The following is a 17265-nucleotide window of genomic DNA, read 5'->3' as shown; positions in this document are numbered from 1 at the left end:
CCCTATTAGACAGGCTAAATTTGGAGACCATGTCAGGCTTGTGGCTAAAAACTAACCAGGACATTTATTTTCACAATGACTGGGAGAGCCCAATCTTGCAAACAAACACTTCAGCATTTGTGTCACTTCACTAGGAGGAGTCGCAGTGAAGTTATAGGAAGAACATGTATAAGTGTTTGCAACATCAGGCCCAAAATTCACTCCTTCAATGGGCCCATTCCTCCAAATACCCCTACTTGCAAATGCCATCTGGGGCGTGGCTGGCATGACTCAAACCACCTGCATTTACCATAAGGATCACATGCTTCCTTGCTCATTTAGGCCAAGTGTTGGGTGTTATCTAACTTGTGAAGTGCAAAGTGGTTCTCAGGTTTAAGGGGTGCACCTGAGAAAGTAAGACAGGAGACAGATGCTTAGCTGGGCTGCCCCCAGAAATTGGCACTGTAGCTGTGGGATGAGACTGGAAGAGTTGTGGCACTGATGAATTAGAAAAGAATGGGCAAAGCTTGTCCCAGCTAATAGACTCCACAGAAACAATAGACATTTGTCAGTAGCCCACCGAAAGTGGTTGGGTGAACAGAAATCCGACAGGGAGGGGGACGCTTCAAGAAGATTAGGATGGGATTAAAATTGATAGGGAATGGGGGGGACCTTGCTCTGGGGGTGGGGGTAAATGGGGGTCACACATAATCCCTGGCAGGAAAGAGATTGGGAGTGAATGAGGAGCATGGAGGAAAAGGAAGCAAACATATCCCCTGCCATGGGGACCAAAAGGCAGGGAATCTGGTAGAGGAGCATGTAGAGTGTTCACAGCCTCTAGAATGGGGGGAAAGAATATGGCAGCCTAGCAGAGGTGGGTGTGGGGGAGTTGCAGGGACTCACAGTTAGAGGAGGATGGGAGGGTGGTGCACAGGATGCCCCTGGAATGGGCAATGCACTCGGCCTACAGAAGCTACCAGCTGTGCAACCCCTGAGTTTGTTATTCCCCAGTGTTGGATGCAGTTCAGTAGTGTATATTCATAGCTTTCGAATCATTTCTGTACGCTTGTGGATGGAAAACCAAATACAAATATACACTATATTTACTGTGCTTAGCAGGCTATCAGTCTAATGGTCTTTTCAATACTCTCAGTCAAAGTTTAAAGCGGGGTGGGGAAGGGTAGGATTGCACCACAATCTGGAATAGACTTCACAAATATACAGATCACCAAGAGAGATATAGACTAAACTGAAGCCATTAGCAAGATAAAAATCTTTTTGGCCACTCCCAGCCATGCATTTAGTGTTGCAAAGGCTTTCCCTCCCTGTTTGTACTGCATCAAGGCTCAGAGAGCCATTGCATATAAATAGATGACCTTGCAGCTGAACTGGTATGGTTATGCTGGGAGAAAGATCAAAAGGCTGATCACCATTGCTGGGCCAAATCATCTGTCACATTTGGCATCAAGACTATCCAGGTAATTAAAACTGTTTTATATTTTAGAGCACAGTCACATATTTGATTTAAAAAAGGATCCCTTTTACTATTCTGAAATATAAATTACAAGCAGTCAATTCAATTAGAGAGGCCATTTTCCAGGAGTGTGTGGTAGCTGGGGAATGGGTCTGGAGATCAGGTCAGGAGACATGGGGTATCTTAAAGAAAATTGGACTGATCTGAGCAGAAAATTCATCTCTATGTAACTATTAACTAACAAATTTCTTTAATGTTGTATCTTTAGGGAAAATTGGTCTTGTCAACCAACCCCGATTTTTTTTGAAGATTACAAATGTGGTTGACAAAGGAGACTGCATTGATGTAATATACTTAGATTTTTTTGACTTAGTACTGCACAGCATTCTGATTAAAAGCTTAGCACAAGACAATAGAAATAAAGCACACGTTAAAAGGATTAAGAACAGGCTAGCTGACAGATCTCAAAAAGTTTTCAATGGGAAATCACCATCTAATGGAAGTGTTTCTAAGAATCGGTTCTAAGTCTGGTGCCATTTTTATCAGTGATCTGGACGCAAATGTAGAATCTCTGCGGAGAAAATTTGTGGATGAATCAAAGATTGGCTGACTGGTAAATAATTATGAGGACAAGGAAACAATATTGTCACTGGTAAGCATTCAAAAATTGGAAGATTGGCTTAAAAATCATGAGAATTTTTTAAAAGAATCCCTTTTGAGTTCTTGTTATTTGCCTTTGGTTTCAGAGCCTTTAAAGGTGCATTTGGGTAATGTTTTCAAGCTTCTCTCTGCAACCATGAAGCCTAGAGAATTTCATTTAACAAAAATAAACTAAGATTCTTGTGCATTCACATAACTCCAGGAGCTGGGGCTTTAAGAAATGCACCAAATATCACAAGCCTCATGCTAGATCAGGAGAGTGGTTGGCAACACTTGGTAAGCTGGGCCCATTCAAACAAAATGCCTTTAATACCGCCACATGCAGGCCATACCTACAGAATGGGGGACTGTATCCTGGCAAGCAGTGACTCTGAAAAGGATTTAGTGTCAGAAAGACAACAACAGAACATGAACACCCAGTGCGATGCTGTGGCTAAAAGGGGTAATGCAATCTTTGGATGTACAAACACAGGCAGAGTGGGTAAGAGCAGAGAGGTGATTTGACCTCTGTATATGGCCTTGGCTACTAGAATATTGTGTATAGTTCTGGTGTCCATATTTTAAAAAGGATGATGAAAACTTGGAGAGGAGAAGAGCCACAAAATGATTTGAGAGCTGGAAAACATGCCTTACAGCAGGAGACTTAGAGCTCAGTATGTTTAGTTTATCGTAAAGAAGATCAGGAGATGACTTGATTACAGCGTATAAGTACTTTCACAGAGCGAAAATATTAGGTACTACAGGGCTCTTTAATTGACGATAAAGGCAGAACAAGAACCAAAGGCTGGAAGCTGAAGCCAGACCAAAAAAATTTGCCTTTCTAATCGGAATAACAGTGACAGTCATCAACCATTGAAACAAACAGAGCTGGGGTTAGGCATAAGCAGACTAAGCAATATCTTATGGGCCCGAAAGCTCAGGAGGGCCCCCTATTTGCTTTTTGTTGCCTGCTTTAGTATTAGGGAGAGGAGAGGGGAGGATATTCCTGTTTATGGACCCCAATGGGCTAGCACCGGCTCTGGGAACAAACTTCAAATCAAGACGGGATGTCTTTCTAGAAGATCTGCTTTAACCAAAACACAAGTGATTGGGCTCAATACTGGGGTAACTAGATGAAATTCTATGGCCTGTACCGTACACAGGGTCAGAGTAGGTGATCTAATGATCCCTCCTGGCCTGAAAAAATCTCCAAATCTTGTAACACGACACTTTATTGAAGCAGGCAGTGACATGCAAATTAAAAATGACCAAACCAGCTTTTATAAATAGACTTAAAAGTTTAATATTTAGATGTTCTCATCCTTAAAGCACTTTGTGAATTACATCACTCCTCTGAAGTAGGAAAGTAAATTTTATCTCCATTTTTATAAATGGGGAAACTGAGGCAGGAGGATTAAGTAATTTGCCCAAGGTTAAAGAGTGTAAGTGGCAAAGCCAGCATTAGTTCTCATGGTCCCTGGCTCCCAGTACAATGATCAGTCCATTACAACAGACTAACTTTGAGTCCATTCTTGAGGAGAAACCCAGAACTGGAACGCTGGCCTTGCCGGGTAAGTAAAGGAAGAACTAATTGAAGCTCTCTGGGGCAGGGGGTTTCGTTTTGTTCTGTGCTTTGTACAGCAGCTAGCATGGTTGGCCTGGGGGCACGAGGTGCTATCGCTACACAGATTATAATTACAATAGTACAGCTGACCAGTGAGTAACTATTTCACGGGAACGTGACCATTTGCTTTCAGTAGCACAGTTCCACCCAGAACGCTTACATTTACAATTGTATAAGTGACTCAAGTGTGTCTGAAGCAGCAATTTCTGCTATTGCTCTTTGCTTCTCTCTCTCTCTTTTTAAATAGAAAACATGAAGCCTGAACACTTGCTTTGCCAGTTGCTGGGCTGCTTTCTGCTACCCACAGCTGCCTGTAAACCCTTGAAAGCAGACTGCACTCCTGTCAAATGTAGCCCCTGCCCTGACCAACACACAGCGGTGACTTCGGAGAAGAACTGCTGTGCTATATGTGCCCCTCCATGTTCCTGTCCAGATTACCAGCAATTGGAATGCGCCATGCAAGGCTACGAGGATGGAAACGTCCCTGTGGGGAAATCTTTCCACATAGACTTTGCCACCCAACTCTGCACCTGTGTTTCTACAGGGAATATCTCTTGCACTTCAGTTTGTCCCACGGTTTCACCTACATGCAAGGAGACCGGAAGCCCTCCTGATGGCTGTCCCCAGTGTGTATGTCCCATTGACAATAACAGAATCGTAATTGCTGGCAGCACCATCCCCAGGGACAGTGAGATGTGTGTATGTCCCCCGGAGGGAGGCAAATTACTCTGCACCCCAACCACCCCTCAGCCCACTACAGTCTAACAATGAAGAGGCTCTGTTCTCCAAGTAAGCTAAGGATTGTAGGAGGGCAAAGCTTTTTGTTATTAGAATATACGAGAACTCCCATTATATCTGTGGGCACCCTTATGGAAAATCCTATAGAATGTACAAGAAAATAATTAATCTTGCTATAGGTGTTTCAAACTCTTCTATAAAATGGAATAGTGAAGTATAGTCTTGCTATAGAATTGCATAGGGCTAAAAAAGAAACGAAAACTATAAAAAGGCATGCCATTCTCTATTAAATCTCAAAACCAGCTCCAAACATTTGTAGTAAGTTATTATTTTCTGTTATAACCTATAGGCATTCTCCATGATGGTGTCCAGGAATGTTTGAGTGACTGCTGATAGAACATAAATGTAAAAAAAAAAAAAAAAATGCAACTATTTATATATTTATAAGATGACTATACTTTTGTGTGTGTGTGTGTGTGTATAGTAACATTTTTCATTGACACATTCCATTATACGAGCCTGTTTTCAGTTGCTTACTTTGCCAAAATTTAACCTTTTGGGTAGAAATTTTCTAGACCAGCTGTCAGCCTCAGGCCTCATATAACTTTTAATCTTCAGTATAAATGTTTTGGCCCCATCTCAGAATGAGATGAGGGGCAAAACAGTGTATTTTTCCATGTTAAAAATCATCTTATAATGGTTTTTATATAAGAAGCTCTCTCACCTCCATACTTTGAAGCATGGCGTTGCCATTTGGCGGAGGGATCACCCTGATGTAAGAGCTGTGCCTTTTGCCTTCTCCCATGAAACTCTCTCCTAATCTGGCCAAGTTATGAGCCTTTGACAATCTCGGTTTGCAGATGCTCAGTGGAGATGTGATAGATTCTTTGAAGATTTTTGTCTGGGCTGAGCATGCTTCAACATGGTCTGAGGGTGCTCTCTGAAATTGCTGCTCCAAGGCTGTGGTTCCAGGGAGCAGTACTGCGACAAGGGACAGTTTCTTGTACCATAGGGGAGGTGAACTAAGGGTCCCTGGGTAACCTGCATTCTGTCATTTCCCAGTGCTTGATGGTGCAACCTTATCATTCTTTATGTGTTTTCTATATAATTTCCCTTGGTGTGCCCATGTACAGAAATAAAGTATCCGTTTCCATTCATTACTGTACACCTCATGGCAATACAAATGACTGTAGGGTCTGCTGCAGCAAGCTTACTACAAGAAATGGCTCTCCACATAAGAGCACAGTTATCCTCCATCCACCTGTGCCTCTCTTCCAACTACAAGAAAAAGGTCACAGCACAACTTTATTTTATATATATAAATATGACCGTACATCACCATCAGCAGGGAATGAGCTGCAGAGAAATTTTTAATTTTCTTCTTTGAATCCCAATAAAAGCAATTTTAATGTTCATCTTCAGTGTACTTGTACATCATTATTCATTAGCCCTTATTACTAGTGGCCAGACAAATCTCTTTAGATAACACACAGGACTTAAGCTAAACTTCTGGCCAAAGCACACCGAGGAGGTTCTAAAATTTAGTGTCTTTCTTCTTTCCTCCTTAATCTTTTTCCATGTCCCTCTCCACTTCCATGGCTGATCCCAGCTGAAATCTGGAAGTCGAGAGTGAGGCTGTCGTTCTTACAGTGTTTCTGACCTAACCAGCCCCAAGAGACAGCTAGTCAAACTCCATACTAGCAAGCAAGACTATCTGTTCATACAAGATTTTGAGGAAGAGAGTTTCAGATATGCTTTAAACATGATTGTGGGAATGCCAGAGTGAAAGGTGGGCTTTGTATTTAATTCTGAAGGCAGTTGAGGCGAGTGCTTGTTTTTTGTCTAGCCATGAGTGCTATAGGCTAGGGCTAGTTCCTGTGAAAATGTTGTCACCTGTGGCCACATGCCTGCCCCAACTGGTCACCACTTTTCTTGTCTCGGTGGAATGCAGCTGTAATCCAAGGGTCAGGTCACAAAAAGACTGTGTCCCTGAGATAGCCAAGACTAAGAACAACCGTAGCCCCTGTCTTTACTTCAAAGTTAGGACTCTTTGCGTTGCCCTATTTGTGCATGTGGCTATGCTCAAATTTGGCTCTGGCCACTGTAGGTGCCCTGTTAAAACAATTTAGTTAACCCCCACCCCCCATGGTGTAGGGCCATGGCCCACCTCCGGAGGGGTTCGAGGGGTGGGGTGGTTTTGCTCAGCCTCAACTTTGATGGCATGGGTACAGCAAGAATTTAGAGTCTAATAGGGGAGACTAGCAGGTCCTTAGGCCCCTCCTCCCCTGCCAGTTATCCCTACTGAGATTTACTCAGTCCCTGATTAACTCTCCCCCCCCCCCCCCCATCACCTAGAGTATCCCCTGCTTACTCTCTTCTACAGTACGAGCAGAACCCTTATTCTCCCCCCTCCCTTGGAGTATGTTGACACTCAAATCTCAGTCTAGGGTTCCCTCTCTACTCACATCACTCCTCCTCCTCCACTGAAGTACTAGAGGAGGCTAGACCTTAAGAGACACCCACATGGCAAGAACACAGATGCTTGCCACCACCTGTACCTAGCCCTAGAGAAGCCACGGAAAAAAAATTAGTGGGTGCTTAGCACCCAGCGGCAGCCAGTTCCCCCCTCTCCCCTCCCAGCACCTGCCATCTGCTGGCAGCCCTGCTGATCAACTCCTTCCCCTCCCTCCTAGCGCCCACCGCAATTAGCTGTTCTGTGCTGTGCAGGAGGGGCTGAGGGGGAGCATGGGACAGGGTGTGCTCGCGGGAGTGGGGTGGAACTGGGCGGGAAGAGGCAGGGCAGGGGTGGGAGTTTGGGGGAAAGGGTCATGCACAACAGGCTGTTATAACCCAGTGGATATTTTTCTCACTGAGAGCCAAATGTTCCTCCAGGCTACCAAAAGCACATTTAACTGTCATTCTGCTCCTGTGGAGGTAGGAACTGAATCTTGCTTTGGTGCTGTCAAGGTGGCCAGTGTACGGCTTCCTGAGCCAGGGAACAGGGAGTAGACTGAGTCCTCCAGAAGCACTATCAGGATTTCAATGTTGCTCTGCCGGTTGGGAAAGAATGTTTGTGTTTATTGCTTTCTGAACAGGCTTGTGGTTTTAAAGTGAGAGTGTCATGGACAAGCCCAAACTGATCTTGGTGAAGCATACATGGTGATACTCCAACGCTTACCTAACCATTGAAAAGTAGCCCTTTCTTTTGATGTACTCTGTGGCAAGGGCGCTGGTGCCAAATAGGCATATGCATGCCCTCTATTGCTCCATTGCAGTTTGGGAACCCCGTTGCTGCAAATCCATCCACTATGTCCTGCACACTGCCCAGAATCACAGTCCTGCATAGCCCTGCACACTTGCATGGTAGTGGCCCCTATTGTGGTTTTTGCAAGTCTAACATGATTGCTCATGGACTGATAGTCTGGTGTTGTTGCAAGCTTCCACAGTGCAATCACTACTCACTTCTCCATTGTCAGTTCAGCTCTCATTTTGGTGCCCCTGTGCTGAAGTAAGTTGAGCACGCAGATCCAGCAGCGTGACCTTGCACATCCAGAAGTTATGCAGCCACCGCTCATCGCCCCAAACCTACATTACAATGAAATTGCACCAGTCAGTGCTCATTTCTCAGGCCCAGAAGCAGCCTTCCATCGTCTGCAGTTGCTCTCTGAAGCCACCAACAACCTTTAATTGTTTTTCGCTATGTCCCTTAGTGAACTGTCCTCAAAGAAATCATCATGTCCTCTGTTGTTGTGGGTCTGCAAATACAGGAGACTCATGGGGCCTGTATTTGTAACGTCCATGAGAATAATGCAGAGCTCTATGATCTCCATGCTTCTGTCAGGGATAGCAGACACACAAGAGTGCCGCATGGGTTTGTGGGATTTTTTAAAAAAAGGCATGAAAGTTATGGGATATGGATGGCATTATGGGATGGAGAAAGTTGCATGCTGGGAACTTGAGCCCTACCTCCGAGAAATCCCTGGGAGAGTCATTTCTGTCTCACAACACACGGTGAAAATTTCCCAAAAAGCTTTGTGCCAGAAAGTGGCATGTGGCACCAGGGCCGGCTTTAGGAAGTGCTGGGCCAGATTCAAATAGTGTCAACGGGGCCCCGGTAGGGAAGACTCACCCGGTGGTGCTCCAGGTCTTCCGCAGCACTGAAGGACCTGCTGCCGAAATGCCGCCGAAGACCCGGAGCAAGTGAAGGACCCACCGCTGAAATGCCGCTGAAGGCCCACAGCACTGCCGGCTGAGTAAAAATTAAAAAGGCATCTAAGTTAGGCGCTCTTCTTTAGGGTGCGGGGTCCTCTTAGGTGCGGGGCCCGATTTGGGGGAATCGGCCTAAAGCCAGCCCTGTGTGGCACACTGGGATACCCACCCATGGTGCATTGCACTTTGCATTGACCCAAGCACTCCTGGTGAGTACGCACAGTACCGATGCAAGCAGCCAAGTTATATACAAACTTTGGCAGCTGTATGTATGCCAATGTATCTTGCATTGACTAGTGTAGACATGGCATAATAATGCCTAACCAAAAACTGATTCACTGAGGCAAAATTAAATTACAGCAATTGATGTGTGCATTTTAAAACACTCTTGCAGATATCCCTTATGCCTGTGGGGAAAAAACAACATTAGAATTAGTGCCAGATTGTGAACTTTGTACACGGAATGCCCATTAATGCCATGGGGCTGGAGGGGGGGGTCACGTGTGCAAATCGAGGGCATTTTATGCCCTTTCTTGAGAAATGTAAATTGCTCAGGTATTTTGCTCTATTTTTTTCAATTGGATGGCCTGCGTCTAATCTCTCTTTAACCAGCTGTTCTATTTTTGGAAGCTAGATGTGAGCTTTCTCTCTCCCAGCATGACAGTAATTCCCGTCAGCAGGCCATTTATTTAGCATTGATGGCTTTGAGACTGTGGGGCCTTCACAAACTATCAGCATGATGTTTGTTTAATACCCAAGACATTGATTTTAAACTGGGTCTGAAGCAAAAGAGTTTGTTTTGCTGCACAGTGATTAAATATTGAATTTCAGTCTGTTGGCGCTAACCCAGTTAAAGAGCTTGGGAGAATCTTGTTTGATTCCACAAGCAGCAGTGGCCAGAGACGAGGAAAGAAAGGGAACAAGGAACAGAAGGGTTGGAAGAACTTAACCAGGCAGAAATGAGAGCAAGCTGCCAGATATGGCTGTGAATTAATCTAAATGGGGGGGAAGTGGGAGTGGGAGGGACTGGTCTACATTATAAATTGTTTCAGAATAGCAGCCGTGTTAGTCTGTGTCCGCAAAAAGAACAGGAGTACTTGTGACACCTTAGAGACTAACAAATTTATTAGAGCATAAGCTTTCGTGAGCTAAAACCCACTTCATCAGATGTATGCAGTGGAAAACACAGTAGGTATATATTATACACACACACACACACACACACACACAGACACACACACACACACACACAACATGAAACAATGGGTGTTACCATACACACTATAAAGAGAGTGATCAGTTAAGGTGAGCTATTACCAGCAGGAGAGGAAAAAACAAACAAACACATTTTGTAGTGGTAATCAAAGTGGCCCATTTCCAGTGGTTGACAAGAAGGTGTGAGGAACCGTAGGGGGGGAAATAAACATGGGGAAATAGTTTTACTTTGTGTAATGACCCATCCACTCCCAGTCTTTTTTCAAGCCTAATTTAATGGTGTCCAATTTGCAAATTAATTCCAATTCATCAGTCTCTCGTTGGAGTCTGTTTTTGAAGGTTTTTTTGTTGTAATATTGCTTATGCTCAAATAAATTTGTTAGTCTCTAAGGTGCCACAAGTACTCCTATTATAAATTGTAGTATTCAAACTCAATTGCGAAGAGTTGGCTGGCACACTGCTGACCATGCCTGAGTGGCTAGTGCAGATCATGGCAAATCATTCTTATCATGGTTTCAGCTAATGTTGATCATCATCACTAGCTGACACGATTTGCGTGGCTCTGGTTGGTCTGTTGTGGACACTATTACGTCAGCTAATTTGACACTTCACAATGATGTTTGAATGCAACCACAGGTGTCGACTTTCCAAAGTACCCCAGGGCCTGCCTCCACTCCACCCCTTCCCCAAGGCCCCACCCTGTCCCACCTCTTCCTGCCCAGTTCTGCCTCCTCTCCTGAATGCGCTGCATCCACCCTCCTCCCCCCCAGAGCCTCCCACACGCTGCGAAACAGCTGATTGCGGCGGGAGGGAGGTGCGGGGAGGGAGAGGGAAGGGGAGGCGCTGATTGGTGGGGCCCGCCGGCAGGCAGGAGGCGCTGGGGGGGGGGGGGGGGATGTTCTGATGGGGGGGCTGCCGGTGGATGCTCAGCACCCATTTTTTCCATGGAGTTGGCGCCTATGAATGCAACACAGTTTTGAATCGTAGACAAGCTCGAATGCTTTAGGAAACCTCTCTCTTTTTCCCACACACACTGAGATTATTGGGCAATAATGTTAGGTCCAATCCTGCAAAATGCAGAATATATAAAACGGTTACTCACCTTCTCATAACTGTTGTTCTTCGAGATGTGTTGTTCATGTCCATTCCAAGCAGGTGTGTGTGCGCCGCATGCACGGCAGCCGGAAGATTTGGAATGGACATGAACAACACATCTTGAAGAACAACAGTTACGAGAAGGTGAATAACCGTTTTTTCTTCTTTGAGTGGTTGTTAATGTCCATTCCAAGTAGGTGACTCACAAGCCTGAATTTAGGCGGTGGGATCGGAGTTCACTGCAGTTTGGAGCACTGCGCGGCCGAAGGCTGCATTGTCTCTAGCCTGATGCATGATGGCGTAATGCGACGTGAAAGTATGGATTGAAGACCATGTGGCAGTTCTGCATATTTCCGGTGTCAGGACTTGAGCCAGGAATGCCACGGAAGAGGCCTGTGCCCTTGTGGAGTAGGCTGTGATTGGCATAGCAGGCACCTTAGCCTGATTGTAGCATTCACGGATGCAGGCCGTGATCCAGGAGAAGATATGCTGTGACAAGACAGGTAGCCCTTTCATCCTGTTGGCCACAGCAACGAAAAGTTGGACTGATTTCCTGAATGGCCTGGTTCTTTCGATACAAGATGCTAGGGCCTGCGAACGTCCAGGGAAGGCAGCCTATGCTCCCTGCTGGAGGAATGTGGTTTGGAATAAAACACAGGGAGAAAAAGGTCCTGACCCATGTGGAATTGAGAGACCATTTAGGGAGGAACGCCAGGTATGGCCTGAGTTGGACCTTGTTCTTGTGAAAAACGGTGTATGGAGGCTCAGACGTCAGGGCTCTGAGCTCCGAAACCCTCCTGGCCGAGGTGATAGCCACAAGGAATACGACTTTATAGGAGAGATACAATAGTGAGCATGTAGCAAGGTGCTCGAAAGGGGGCCCCGTGAGGGCAGAGAGGACCAAATTAAGGTCCCAGGCCGGGACAGGTTGTTGCATATGCGGGAAGAGTCTATCCAGGCCCTTGAGGAAGCGGCTGACCAGTGGGTTAGCGAAGACTGATACTCCATCGGCTCCTGGGTGGAACGCAGAGATGGCAACCAAGTGGACCCGGACCGAGGACAGGGAAAGTCCCTGCTGTTTCAGATGAAGTAGGTAGTCTAGTATGAGGAATCGGGGCGAGCAATGGAGCTTGACCCTGCTGTTCTGCCCAGATGGAGATATGTTTCAACTTGGCCATATATGTGGCCCTGGTGGAGGGCTTCCTGCTACCAAGGAGGACTCGCCTAACCTGTTGTGAGCACTGCATTTCCACCGGGTTCAGCCATGGAGCAGCCAAGCTGTGAGGTGGAACGACTCCAGGTTCGGGTGCTGGAGGCGGCCTTGATCCTGTGTGATCAGGTCTGGGAGCAGAGGCAACGCGAAGGGCACCTGTACAGACATCTGCAGTAACTACGTGAACCAGTGCTGGCGGGGCCACACCGGCGCTATCAGTATGACTCGAGCACGATCTCTGCGAATGTGGAGGAGTACCCTGTGGACCATCGGAACCAGAGGGAAGGCATAGAGGAGGCCCCCTTCCCACGAGAGGAGAAAGGCATCTGTGAGCGATCCTGGGCTGCGCCCCATGAGGGAGCAGAACCGTTGGCACTTCCTGTTGTCCTGCAAGGCGAACAGGTCTATCTGGGGATAGCTGTAGAGACGGAAGATAGAATTTACCACATCCTAGTGAAGGGACCACTCATGACCATTGATTGAGCGGCTGAGGGTGTCTGCTAGACCGTTTTGCACCCCCCGGGAGGTAGAATGCCGTCAGGTGGATTGAATTCTGCATGCAAAAATGCCATAACGCGAGGGCTTCCCGGCACAGGGGAGAGGAGCGTGCACCCCCATTTGTTGATATAGAACATCGCCAAGGTATTGTCCATGAGGACTGCTACACATCTGCCTGTCAAGTGGGATTTGAAAGTCTGGCAGGCAAGGCGCACCGCCCGCAGCTCCTTGCGGTTGATGTGCAAGGAGAGGTCCTCTGGGGACCAGAGGCCTGGGTCCTGAGATTCCCCAGATGCGCCCCCCATCCCAGATCCAATGCATCTGTTACCAGGGATAGGGTTGGTTGAGGGTTGGAGAAGGGTACTCCCGCGCAGACCTGACGAATAGCAAATAAACAATAATCTTGTTTTGTACAAATACCAATATTTGTATGAGCACAAGAAACAGCCACTCTTTTGATCTGTGTATATATTTCACTATATTAGAATGAATTAGTTCATGTTACTCCTTCTTAGATCAACTAAATTAACATATTAAAGGGAAAAAAACTCTGTATAAAAAAATAGACTTTGTGATAAAGCTTCATTTAAATTGTTGCCAGAATGTATTCACTTAATTAAAAGAGAGGGGGGAAAAAAAAGAAGACATATATCCCAAGTATGTCTGATTCACAACTTCATGCGGGAAGAAGTGTATTTTAGTTCTAGTGGTGCTGTCCTGTTTCGTTTATTGTTGTCTGTATTTAGAATACAGTATTGCTTGTATTTGTGTATAAATTTACTTTGAGCCTCAGATTTTCAACTGTGATTGCACAAAGCTGTGCAAACACTTCTGTAGGTACTTAATTTGCATATCATTTTGCAGCATATACAAGTATGTCTGTATGCAAGTCAGGATTTACATGTGATCATTAGTTTGCACATCTGCAAAACTGCACACAGACACCCCTCTGCCCTGAAAATGTTTGTGTGCACACACACACACCCTTCTGCCCTGGAAATATAGTGAAAATGTTGGAAAATAGTCAATGAAAACACAAACATTTTTTCTACTTCTAAAAGTAGCCTGAGCTCCATGTGAATTCTGCAAACCATTCTCAGTTATTATTTTCTGTAGCCATATATAGAATTGATGGGGTTTTCTTCACCAGATTAAAACAATATTAAGGTGTGTCAAGTTTTGAACCTATACTACTTGTCACTCTCCTTTTAACATGAACCCCCTAAATTCCTGTTACATAAAACTATGAAACATTAAAGTGAACTACTAAGGAATGGAAACCTATCATGTGTTCTTTCAGCATGTCAATGGACAAAGTCAAAGCTACCTGCAAAAACAGTTACTTACGTACAGTAAATGTTGTTCTTTGAAATGTGTTGTGCACATATACATTCCGCTGCAGGTGTATGTGTTCCCAATACACTCGAATCAGAGACTTTTGCCAGCAGTACCACAAGGTGGTGCATGTGCTCCTGCTCTCCTGGTGCTCTCAGGCAAGAACATAAAAGAGGTGTGTCTGCCGCCTCCCTCTGTCCCTTCCCACTGCTGTATGTAATGTCTGAAGTAGTGGGGAAGGTGGGAGGGTCATGGAATGTGTATGTGCACAACACATCTCAAAAAAAGCAAGGTTTCCAGGCAGCTTATCTAGATTAGCTTCTCTCTCCAAAGGTCTGGCATCTCTGGGCCATATTTTTCCACCTGAACACCTGTTAAACCTTTACATGAATATGCTTATAGCTGTGACTGCTGTCAATCTTTTCCAGATATTATATTCTCTGATGAAAGGACATGACCCTGAGATGTGCTCTGCATCCACAACTTCTATTTAGGTGAACACATCTGAAGATCAGAACTATAGCATTCTAGTCCTTTTGATTAAGATTTTCAAAGCTGACTAGGCAATTTAGCTATAACACACCCACTGAAATCAATAGAAGTGATGCAGATAAATCCCCCTGTCATCTTTGAAAATCTTTTTTCCTTAATATTTGGAAGAAAACGTGCACACAGTTTTATGTCAAAAATGCTTACAACAGATTAATCTAAATGTAAAAGATCTCCAAGACACCATACCTGCTCCAGACCGGTGGCTGAATTAGTTGACATAGCAGAGATGTATTGACACGTTTACCCCCACAAAAATTAATAGAGGTTAAGGACTGCAAGACCAACGAAGGTTTGTAACAGAATTGTATTCCACATTAGAAGTATATAAATTTTATAAACATTAAAACAAAATGCAGCATCCGGTTGATTTTTTCCCTATGATTAAATGTTGTTCATTTTCTTTTGCAGATTAAGTACTATAGGTAAGAAATACCCAATTTCACCAGGGACCATCAGTATAATCTGCACACTTTTCACGAGTAATAAAACCCCATAAAGCGGAAAGACATTTGGATTGAGACAAAAATCTCCTCTCATCTCCACTGTGACGTTTTTATTTTAATACTAATCTCACACAAAACCTACTTTAAGCAACATTCAGGGTCTGCCAGAAACGAACCCAAACCAATATATAGAGAAAGGAAGCTGGAAATTATTCTAATCTCCTGTGTCTTGTGTGAATAGCCTAGCTGAAGTCAAGGGAACAACAGGCCTGAATCAAAGTCCATTTAATGCAATGGGAGATTTTTCAGTGAGTTCAGTAGGCTTTGGATCATGCCTTATTTGCATTATTAATCTTTTAAGAAGTAAAGTTGGGATCTGGCCTATTGTCCCAGCTCTAGATTTTGCAGGAGTTTCCCAACAGTAGGTAATTTAACATCCGACAGGCCGGATCCTGCATGCCTTGCACACTTAAAACTCCCACTGACTTCAGTAGGATTTTGAGTATGCCAGGAATGCAGTACTGAGCACTTGCATTGTCCTGCAATATCCTCGGCACTATTGAGTGGGGGATGGACCAGGCATTTCGCAGAACTCTGATTTTATGACTTGTGTCAGTTTAAGTTAGAGGGTTATTTTCATCTTTTTGTGTGCATATATTTCCTTTTATTAAGTGTAGGTTTTTTAAAAAAAAAAACTCTCACTTTGTATTAAAAGGTGCATTTATAAACTGTTTACAAAAGGGTTAATAAAGGCTTATTATATACCGTAATAAGTGGTTAATCAATTGTTTTGGTATCAAGAAAGAAATAGATTGCTTTAGAGCCATTTCTATCACCTTCGAATAAAGCCATCTGTAAGTTTTTTGGGGGAAGGATGAGGATGTATGTCCATGATCTATGGTTGAAAGACTTTTTTCCAAGATTTTTTTTTTTTTAATTTGTAGTCTTCATCTGAGGTACATTGTTACCTGCCCTTCATTAGGGAAGGCTGGTGGAGTTAATTGATTTGTAATTATGCTGTGCTGCTAGGTGGTTATTGTAAGTTTAATTATTGTCAGGACAGCTTTAAATCTGTGGTTTCAATGTCACATTAAAGACATAATAAAATACTGATGTGTCTAAGACCAACTACTATAACATACTACTTATGTCTATAACATCTATTATAATCATTAACCCTTTATTAACTATTTATAAATGTATTCCTAGTATGAAGTGTGACCAACAAAATCTCTCTCCCTCTCTCATGAACACATACCAGAGTTGCAGAGTAATCATAAAATCTTCGTTGTCCTTGAAAATATTTTTATGAACTTATAATTACATATCCAGCCAAGTAATGAGTTTGGAGAAAATGCAACTGTAATCACATAAAAAGCTTATCTACTTTTTAAAGTGAGGATTTCTGATCTAATAGAGCATGATAGACTATAATGGATTTCTAGAACTATCTGCCTTTGAAAAAACAAGTTGGCACATAGGACTTGTACTGCATTGCACAGGAAAAATCGTTCTGAAAGTGTTTTGAAAAAGCAGTTACTGTACATGCCTGGAAGCCACTTTTTGGAAGTTCAATGTCCATACCATTTTAATTAACAATTTCAGAGCAACAAAAACAAAGAACACATATCATAGACTAACTACCTGCTAAGTCTTTCATTCCTCAAAACAGCTTTTGCGCTGCAAAATCACAGTCCCCCTCTCCCACCCAAAAACATTAAGAACCAGTAAACCATTTTTTCTGCATTTGGGTAAACAAAACAAAACAGGCCAAAAAACTGTCCCAGACAAAAAATCTTGGGTAACTAGTCTGATATGATATTTTCCAGCTATGTTACAGATTCCTGAAAATACGACTGATGTTGAACTAAATAATGCTAATATAATTAAAGCAATGTGAATGTTTCAACTTTAAAGACAAGGCATGCTTTTCCCATTCACAGAAACTGTTCATGTAAAAATCCATCATCCATGAAGCATGTTCTGATTTTTAATTTTTCTTTGCTTTGATAGATCAATTGCTTCACAATATCCCTTAAAAGACAACTATCCAAGAAAAGCTAAATGTACAGTGTTCACATTTTAAAGATTGTCAGTTTTATAGAACAAATGTTGCTAAAACAGTGGAAGATTGAGGGTCATTTCTGTCACTATCTGAAAACATGGGCATCTAATAACATTAGGTAAATATTTTGACAGTAGACCACAAGGTTAGTAAGTTTGTAAAAAGGCGTGCTCTCTCACACAGTCA

General features: G+C 43.8%; 1 long non-coding RNA gene across 1 annotated transcript; it reads left to right on the top strand.

Moving 5' to 3' along the window:
* Positions 1-720: 720 nt before the first annotated feature.
* LOC122174582 (uncharacterized) lies at positions 721-5869 on the top strand. Its single transcript, XR_006176624.2, has 2 exons — positions 721-1457; positions 3964-5869. It is a non-coding gene; the product is annotated as an uncharacterized LOC122174582 (long non-coding RNA).
* The last annotated feature ends 11396 nt before the right edge of the window (positions 5870-17265 follow it).

The sequence above is a fragment of the Chrysemys picta genome, chromosome 1, assembly GCF_011386835.1.
Source record: "Chrysemys picta bellii isolate R12L10 chromosome 1, ASM1138683v2, whole genome shotgun sequence".
NCBI classification, from domain to species: domain Eukaryota; kingdom Metazoa; phylum Chordata; order Testudines; family Emydidae; genus Chrysemys; species Chrysemys picta.
This window is presented reverse-complemented; position numbering and strand designations above follow the sequence as displayed.